This window comes from Lactuca sativa, chromosome 9 (genome assembly GCF_002870075.4).
Source record: "Lactuca sativa cultivar Salinas chromosome 9, Lsat_Salinas_v11, whole genome shotgun sequence".
NCBI classification, from domain to species: Eukaryota; Viridiplantae; Streptophyta; class Magnoliopsida; order Asterales; family Asteraceae; genus Lactuca; species Lactuca sativa.
This window is the reverse complement of record NC_056631.2, coordinates 78,105,111-78,115,516: the sequence shown is the minus strand read 5'-3', so window position 1 is coordinate 78,115,516 and position 10,406 is coordinate 78,105,111.

Genomic DNA, 10,406 nt, shown 5'->3' with positions numbered 1-10,406 from the left:
GGTCAGCCAGCGCCTGAACGGTGATTTCCCAAAATACCCTTACATTATGTATTATGCATGCTAGAGTAGGCTAGGTACTCATATTAGGACTAGAGTGGCCTGATTTGTGATGCCTTAGCCTAGGAGATTTCTGCTGCTATGAGATGCTTAATAGTGAATAGGTAGCAGCGAGGAGCATATGAGAGGTCTGCTAGAGAGTAGTCTATGCGTAGCAAGGTTAGAGTACTTGTGAAACACCGGATCAGTGCGTAGTCCAAGTGAGAATCCTTAGGGTACTGAAGAGCAAGTAGGGTTGAGTTATCGAGTGCAAGTATGCTCAAGCGGGTCTCTGATATTTTTATGTTGTATTTCAGAGAGACATCATGGTTGGGACACGCCACACACCTGAGAGCAGCGGTGTTAGTGATGAGGAGATCCACAGTATGGTCGTATACTATTGGGAGATTTATATTAGTTTGTAATGTTACTTTTGTACTTAAGTTTATGTTTGTATAAAATTACAATATCCTAGGTAGTTATGTAAAGTATTAAAACTTAGTCGTTTGTATCCAGTCGTTTGTAAACAAGTTATCAATGTAGGATATTATTTATGAATATGCATGTAGCATGTTTTGGAGTAACAATGTTTCTTGATATGAAAGTTGGGTTCTTTCAAACATGGTATCAGAGCAATAGTTTAAGTGAACTAAATACCACGGATTTGTGTTTAGACTTAAATCGTTGGAATGTCAATATATGAACGGATTCATAGTAAGCATATGGATATAAACCATAGGAAATACTTAAGTGGGGTATTGGGTAGTGATAAACCCTAGTATTATAAGATATTAAGTTACTACAAAATTTCCAGAGAATTAGTTTAAGAGAACTAGGAATTTTGAGAATTTCTAGACTTAAACGTGGATTGTTAAGTGATGATGATACGATATGTATCTAGTATACTTTAGGTTGAATACCTAAATAGAAACAAGCACTAGAATATTAAGAGGGGATATGCCTTATATTCTAATATGTGCTAAATGATAAATGAATATAGCTTGCCTTAGGTTGCTTACCTATATTGTTATTATTTGAGAAAGTTTAAGGTTTGTTGCCGACCTTGGTTTAGAAGAGAAAATATTATTCTAAGAATTTCCATATTAGAATTGATATGAAACTTTTAGAAGTGATAAAAAGACTTATGATAGTCGACATCGATAATTTTATAGATAAATGATCGAGGGATATCATAAAATAAAATTTATTAAGTGATATCGTAAATAGTGTATTAATACCTATAGAGTGGTGTTGTATTATAGATAAATGATCGAGGGATATCATAAAATAAAATTTATTAAGTGATATCGTAAATAGTGTATTAATACCTACAGAGTGGTGTTGTACATTCAAATTATGTTTAATGAAATAATAACACCATTGGAAGAATGTTGTGTATTCGAAGTACATTCGGACGAGATGAATGTTTAGGCATAATTGATGAAGTTGTTCCACCGTTGTCTAGATTGAAGCAATGATTGTTTATAGAGTAGGAAGAACCGAAGATGGTGATAAATACTTTGACAGTATCGAAATTGATGTTGTGCAAGATCTAGAAGACTTCAATGAAAATTAAAAAGGAAAAGGTTGATAAAGTTTTTAGACTTAGTATTTGACAACACTGATTGACAATTGACTTCTATCACATCCTTATGAAAGTTCCATTGTGTGTTAAGTCGACTTTAACATACACGATTAGGATGGTGAAATAGGTGATTTGGGTGTAAAAAGTCTGAGTGACTTACTTGTTAGATTAAGGTAGAGTGGTTAGTTGAAGAAGATATACACTTAAAGTGTTGTAAGAGAAGAGATGTTGCTGATAGGAATGACAGAGAACCAAGTTGAAGCTAGTAGAGCTTATTGAGATGCAACTATAATGCGGACTTCTTTTGATAGACTCCTATGAAGAAGACTTAAAAGATACAACAACAAGAAAAAGACTTACTCATATCAGGAATAACGATGTCATGGAAGGATAATGAAATGAACTAATATGCATGATGACTTGCATGAGTTTGAAGATGATGCAGGTAGTTGGAAACCGTTTGTCTCCACACTACTAGGATAAATTTTGGTGTAGCGTGTCTTGTAGAGTAGACACCACCCAAGAAAGAATTTATATGAAGAATTTGGAAGTGAATTTTCTATCGACCTAGGAAAAGTATTAGGATATTCTTGATTGAGCATATGTGTAAAAAGGATTCTAGAAGGCGAGTAAAGAAATATAAGATATGTTTGATAGAAATGTGAAATCCCTAGTTGAGTCTAGGAGAAATTGTCGTAAGTACTTGTTTGAATACCTTCACGTGTGATAAGTCTCTTTGTGAAAACTTTTGAATGGTGACTTGGAAAACTGCGAGATAATACTTGGGACGAGTATGAGTAGGTGTGAATAGTAATAGAGGCCTATACTACTGGAAGCACAGGACTCACACTTGGATCAAGGAAAGTCACAAGGTTACCAAGAAACTAGTAATTGATTTTGTTTTTGTTCAAGTATGTCATTACCTTAGTTTCGGTGATGACTAAGAAGACGATTTCCGTTCGAACCTTAGTGATCATAAACAATCGAGTCTGATTAATATAAATCTACAAAGTGAGTTGATTGGTTTAGAGAACCATATCTCATGTGGTGACGAAATTTCAGTCAGAAGATAGAAGAAGGAGATAGTCAAGGTAGTCGATAGAAATATAACGATCTTCAGTAAAGGATTGAATAACCATTAGCTAGAGATGCTACTTTTTATGAAGACGATGATAATTTTAGTTATTCATGTAAGGATTTTGTTATGCAATCCGTGATTTCATAATCAATCAAAACATTCTGTCATTTGACAAAGTTGTTGGGTATGCCCAAAAGCATGATCATGACATAGAAATACGTGGTGCCACTCTTCTGTTATGAAGCATCCACGTGTCGATAGAACTGTTTTTGTTTCTTCTATTACATTGGATCGATTTGATACTAGCAGACAAGTTCTATCTCATAATACTTTTCGTGACCGTGGTCGGTCACAATCTTTTCCTTTTTAGTCACCGTCATGTCGGAAATGTGGGAAGAGTCACCAAGGACAATGAAGAAAAGAAAAAGACCAGTGATTTGCTATGAATGCGGAGAAACAGGTCACATAAAGCCCGTTTGCCCGAGGAAGAATGTTACATCTTATGCTTGTGATGTTATTGGCCATAGGAAACGTTTCTACCCTACTTTTATTGGCCAAATGGCAGGAAGTTAAGCTTCCGTTCAACAACCAATGGTTACTTCAACTAAAAATGAGGAGGTGCCAAAAGCTAAAGGCTGTGTATTCTAGGTTACCATAGAAGAGGCACACGAGAATCTGAATATGGTGACTGGTAAATTTCTTGTCAAATCTAGACCTGTTCACATCTTATTTGATTCCAATGCCTCAGATTCTTTTGTGTCTCGAGAGTTCGGATATTCTTCCCAAATTACTTGTTACGCATTCGTCTAATCATTATATATAGATACCATAGGAAGTGTATCATTACTTGCTAATAAGGTCTATAGAGATTTTTTCATAGAATCCGAAGATTATAGTTTTCATATTAACCATATACCTATCTTCTTTCCCAACTTTGATACTATTCTCGGCATTGATTGGTTATCAAAGAACCATGCAGAACTCGTGTGTTACAAAAATATGATAAGCACCCCTATCGAAAGGGAAAATTCTATTATGTCTACGGTGAAAATAATAATTTCTTTCTTAAAAACTCATAAATTTATATCGAAAGGATATTCTACTTATCCAACTTATACAGTTGATATCTCATAAGAGGAGAAGAAAACTATAAATGACATTCCTGTTAATAATAAATATCCTGGTATTTCCCCAATGATTGGCCTGGACTACCCCTGACAGGCGAATAGAATTCTGAATTAAACTTATGCCTGATGCTGCTCCAATTGCCAAAGACTGCAATACAGAATGATAGCATTTGGGTAATAGTCAACCGATTGAATAAGAGTGCACATTTCTCGCCATGCGTGAAACGACTCCAAGATCATCAAATGTCCATGAAAGAAAAATCCTCCAAGGGTTCATTAGAATCTTCATCCACTGAACCAATCATCCGCGACACAACACAATGTTTCTCCTTGAACCCCCTCAATTATGATGAATTTGTTCGAGTCATGATCGAGTTCATCTCTCATCATCCCATCTTTGTTCCCCTCACCAAAGAACCTAACCCTAAATTCCCTCTCTTCCTTATCACTAAATCCTTTAAAAGAATTCATTGTGAGCATGGTGTCATTGTGATAATTCTTAAAGGATATAGGATCGTTCCTGTTACAAAGGAACTGTTTTTTCGAGCCATTGGATATTCCCCAAATCCTAAGGTATTTGTTGTAGTTGAACCCACTGCTGATGAATTTTGAACCTTTTTTTAACCAAATTGGATATCATGGAGAGTACATGTTTGTAACGCCCGTAGATCCGGGCTAGTCAATTTAGAGACAACGAGCATCAAAAATGAGTTTTTGATGGAAGATTATTTAGAAGGAATAATCTTAACCAAGTGTTAGTATATGTTACAAGGGTTCCGTACATATAAAGAACGCCGAAATCCGAGTTATAACGAAGAAATTATGGCCCGTCGAAGTTTTACGGCAAAACCGGCACAACACCGGGAAGCGTAAATAGTGAATTTACGATAAAAGACTTTTTGGTCTTAGTAATCTAAACAAAAGTCATAGAATATGTTAAACCGATAACATCCATAAAAAGAACGCCCAAATCTGACTGCGTATGAGGAAGTTATTATTTTTCTAAGATTTGGCATAGCAGTGCACGACCCGAAACTCGAATTTTAGTTCGAGCAGTTTTTGGCCTACGCGACCTAAATGAGAGTTGAAGATCTCATTAATAGGAAATCAATGATAAAAAGAAAGACAAAAAAGGAGTATGTATGTAGAAGTTATGAATTTTACGCAGACATTTAACAATATAATCTCCTCCTACTGTTAAATTTATGATCGGTCGAGAATTAGCCAATGGAGTCTAAATGAAAGTTGTAGATCTTGTTTTTACCTACGTGTGGATATAAAGAACGTCGAAAACAGAAGGTGACATGTGGCATGGAATCGGGTGATGTGGCTGAATATGGGCCAAGACTTTCTCCCCAAGGCAAGCCACCAGAAGGTGACATGTGGCATGGACTCGACGAGTAGAGCTGTTTTCCAGCCTATAAATAGAAGTGTCGGGTTCCCTAATTCTTCAAACCATCCCAACATCACTTTCTCTCTCTATACTCTCTCTCTAGCCTCCCTTAAGCCCCCCTAAAGTCTAGGTAAACCCCCTAGCACCTGAAAGAAGCCCTAAGGCTCCTGAAGTCCCGAGAAAAGAGCCTTTCGGCTCAGAAACGCTGCTCCAGCGAAGCCTGGTTTTGAGAAAAACCCGTTGTAAGTGAGCTATGCCTAACCTATCTTTAGTATACCTTATGTTTTAATATAGTAATGTTATTAGGACCTTATAATAAGTACTTGGGCTATTATTATGGGTTATATAAGTATCGTTTAATGCTTATATAATAGTAATAATAGCTAGACTATTAATTAGTCTCGGTGAATATTAGACTAAACTCTAGTGGTAATGATACTAGGTTTTGTCCGAGGAAAATTGTGTTAAGAGTAACGAAGTGATGCCCGAGTACCGAGTCACCACCTTATCAAGTGAGTGCATAGTTACTTTCATCTTACACGTAGATATGAAGTATTTTATCTAAACTACATGCTATGTGTGCATATTATCTATATACTTGCTATCTATGCTGGATAAACGATTTTATACAAGTTTTTAATGATTTAAACTGTATATGTATTTTTTATCTACAAAATATGTTGGGTAATACATGGGTAGATGAAATGTGAGTTGGATAATGAAATGAGAGGTGATATAGACCGTGAGATAAGGGTGAGAGGTAAACCATGAGAGAAGCCTTTTACCCATGTGTTGGCCACGTCATTCAGCAGATTATGGATGACAACCACAGACTATTCTAGACAGTCCAGTGGACACTAGCAGGCTCGCAACATGTAGGTGTTTTGAACTGTGTGCTCACCAACTGTACTCTAAAAACCCCTTGACATGTGTTGTGAGAGGAGTCTCAGAAACGACACTGTCGATAGACGAGATTAACCTTGGCGACTATGCAACGTAGTGCCTAAACCCCTTGACATGTGTTGTGAGAGGAGTCTCAGAATCAATACTATCGATAAAAGAGAATAACCCTGGCGACTATGACACTTAGTGCCTATTTAGTAAACCATGGCAACGATGGACTTCGTGTCGATCCCTTAGGATGATCCTTAGGAATAAATGAACAAGAAATAGATGATTCTTAGGGTAAATCCTTAAGAGTAAAGAAGATGACAGGAATGGGTAATTGGGTTGATTAATTGTTTGATGATTAAACATAATAATTATATTACTGTGGGTTGAAAACCCTTTGTACTCACCAGGTTTCCCAACCTGACCCACTCAAGCTTATTTGTATCACAGGTGTCGATATGAAGTTACATTACACTGAGAGATTAAAGAGGTGTAGATCACTAGTGTAGATGAATGTAAGTTCTGTTTATGCTTATGTTTCTGTATTGACAATGACATCCCAAATGTTTTAAAATGAATAAAAATACATTTCTTTGGAAATGCTTTGATAACGTATTTATCATGTTTTACTGGGAACAAATTCTGCAACACTTTTATTAAAAGAAGTACTTTGATTTTTATAAAGCATAAACAAATTCGGTCTTTTCTCGCCGTGAAAATAGGGATGTCACAACGTCCAACGAATTCAGAAGTCAGTTGCTCCTGGATTATGGACCATTTTGATGCATATGATCATGAAGGGTCTTTCTAGGAAGCATGGAGGATCTGACTCCATGAGAAAGAACTAGTTTTATGTGGTTTATAACATATTCATAGGGACAAACAATGTTATGGATCTTCCTGAAATGCTTTGGAGTGATTTTGCAACTTCACGAAACGTCGGAAGGAAAATGAGATTCCATGTCCAAGATTATGGGCTCTCTACTCTACAACAGCTATATACCGACGACAACGAACCTGTTCAAATCTCAATGGATAATCCTGAGGTACACTGCAACTTTAAACTTATTAAATCTTACAGACTTCGATATGTATTTTTAATGCACTAGTTTTTTGTTTATAATTCCTAGTCTATCGCATCTAAACCACATCTTATAGGCAGTGAACCTAATCGAGTATAGTATAGTTTTGATAAGGGTGTCGAACTCAATGGGAACAGTAGTGAATTAACATTAAAATATTTGATTATAGGTTATAGTAATAAAAGAAAGTAATTAAATATGGGGTTTTGAAAATGAAAGCTTAATAAAATCAACAACTAAACTAACTAGATAAACTAACTAGAAACGAATCACTTCAGATAGTTTGGTTTAGATTGGATTACATCTCAAAATCATGATTAATTACTTTAGTGCAATGGTCATTTATTCATTATTCACCCATTCTTAAGTTGATTAATGTATTTGGTCCATACATGAATACTAATGACTCTAAGGACATTTAATTTCATCGTCATGTAATTAATTATCCATAAATTAATTGTTCAGTTTGTATAATGCACGATTCAATTTTTATTAATCCTAAAGATTATTTGAATGAAATGATACTAATATTGGACATCTTAAACATGCACACACATTAAAGTTCATAACTTTATTAACCTAGTCCTAGGTTTTGATCTAGCACTAGTCACAATTGTTTTATGGTAATAAAACAATTATGATTCAAGAATATATATAACTAGTTTGTTGTTACAGTCACATAAACTCAACAATAGGTTATAAAGAAACGATCTTTAACACATATAGATCTTTAATTAAACTTGACACAATAAATTAAATAAAAACAAACGATCCAAATAGCAAATTAATGCAAAATATCATGATTCGTCTAATCTTAAACGCAAAGCAAAAGGTTTTAACTCCTAAATTCAGAAAGTAAAATCAATAGGAACACAATTGGAATACTAATCATGATTAAAAAGGCAAACTGAATCATTACTATCATGAATCCACTCTCGAATACTTCATATCTTCGCTCTATATCAGCTTAACGGCCCTCCAGCCTCCTTCTAGACCCTCAAAACGATAGTTCTGATGTTTCTTGTTGCACAAGTCGAAGCAGATTGTAATATATATAATTATGATTAATTTTGGCTTAATTTATAGGTGCTAGTGTCACCACGATGTGCAAAAATACTTGCAACGTCGTGAAAACTGGAATCGTTAACGTACACGATTTCGTAGACCGACATGGTCTTTTTCGCATATTTTTGATCTGCCACATCGTGGAAATGGATTTCCATGGCATGCGAACTGGGAATACGAATTGGGCACAAAGACAAAAGTCATCCGGAATTTTGTCTAGTTTTCATAACATTTTGAATCTCCTAAATCGTAGTTACCAGTCATTATATATCACCAAAATACTAAAGAGAGGTCAATCTATCCAACAACATCCTTTTTGCGTCTTTTCATCTTCGCTCTCTTCCTTTTCCATCCCAGCTCCCATTTTAACTTTAATCGAACATTTCAAATCATATTATGTACCATATATATTAAAATATAGCATTTTTACTCAAATATATTAGGATAGCAGCCTAAAACACATGATTAAATAAGGTCATATCAGACTTTCGAATCAAACTTCATTTAGTCCCATCCGATGTCTTCCACAACACATGTTGGATGCTCTTCCTTTTGATTCACCTTTCAGACTAAAACATCTTGAAGATTCGGAATTAGCAGAACCACTAATTCATGCCTAGTCCTTATATGTTCCTCCCTTAGAAGGAGAGAAACATTCAAAGAAGGGTGGTTGGATCAAAATCAAGTATAAAAAGAGATATGCCCCTTCTCCCTCTAAAGTCCAAGCCACAAAGAGAACCAAAAACTGGTGGTTCCTCTCAACAAGAACCACATATTGGAGAAAGTCATGAATCAGGGTCAAAGCAAACCCCTACCATCTATTCATCTGAAGTACCCTTCGATGTCTCAATACCACTTGCACACACACACAGGGAGTCAACACATGATCTACCCCCACACTCCCAACAGGGTGGTGTCGGTATTGAACATAGTTCCTTGAAATCCCTTGGAACACACTCATGAGCCTTTATCAAGCCTTTTCCTTCTACACAAGAATGATCTTTGACCTCTGTCAGAGATCCTAAGCTTTTCAATAAAGGAGTTGTCTCTCTCGCCTCGGAAGCCACAATCGAACCGATATCCACCATGTATAACGGACGTTCGGGTACCACTAATGTTTCCTAGGATTCTCTTGCCAACTGGCTTCAAACTCTCTATCTTGAAAAGTATTTGGAAAACATCACAAGCTTTCTTCATGGAAACAAGCATCGTGTTGCTGACAAATTTTTGAGATACTACAAATTTCAGCGTGGTGATGTTGAGTATTAATCTATATGCCCAAGAATCATTATCAAGTGATATTGCTAATAATATATGATCATATAGGGTCACACATTTATCAAGTTGGCACATTTTGTATACTTATTATTAATGTGATGATTAATATATAATATCAGTTCTTGTATTTTAATTAGGCAATAATTATTGTTCAATGAAAATAATAATTATAAGAGAGTGTAACTAGTTATTATTTCATATGGTATGAATTAATAAGTCATGCACAACTTTTTGGACCAGTTGAATCATTTTTGTCTTTTACCTAAAGACAAAGTTTATATTTTATAAACTTTGATTTTATAAAATTTAAACTAATTCTTTTGTAGCATGAAGAAGTTAGGAGACAAGTCTTGTCTCTTTCTATCACTCTTTGGCCGAAAATTTGGACAAGCATGGGAGATTGCTTGCCAACCTTCCTCCCATGCTCCCCATGCTCCTAAAAGTGAATAAATAATTTATATTATTAGAAGGTATTGCTTTTACTTTTTCATGGGTATATAAGAGAGTGTTTTGCATGAAGTTTTGGCTAGTTTTTCACTAGTTTCTTCTGCTCTTTCTCTCATGGCCGAAACCTCCTTCCTTCTCCTCTTCTTGTTTTTTGAAGATTGTTGCAAGATTAGAAGTCCTCTTAAGTAAACTCTTTTAGTTCTTATTTGATTTAAGCACTTAAAGGCTTAAGACACTCAAGAATACAAGAAGGAAAAAGCATTCCAAGTGCCTTATCCTTGATGGTGGATACACATAGAGTAAACCATGTTCTTTGATTTTTTTTTTTTTTTGCTATCTTCATCAACACCCCAAAACCAAGTGGCTTCAAAGGTTGTCATTCTAAAAATTCTTTGGTTGTTTTGATTTCATTCTAACCTCTATA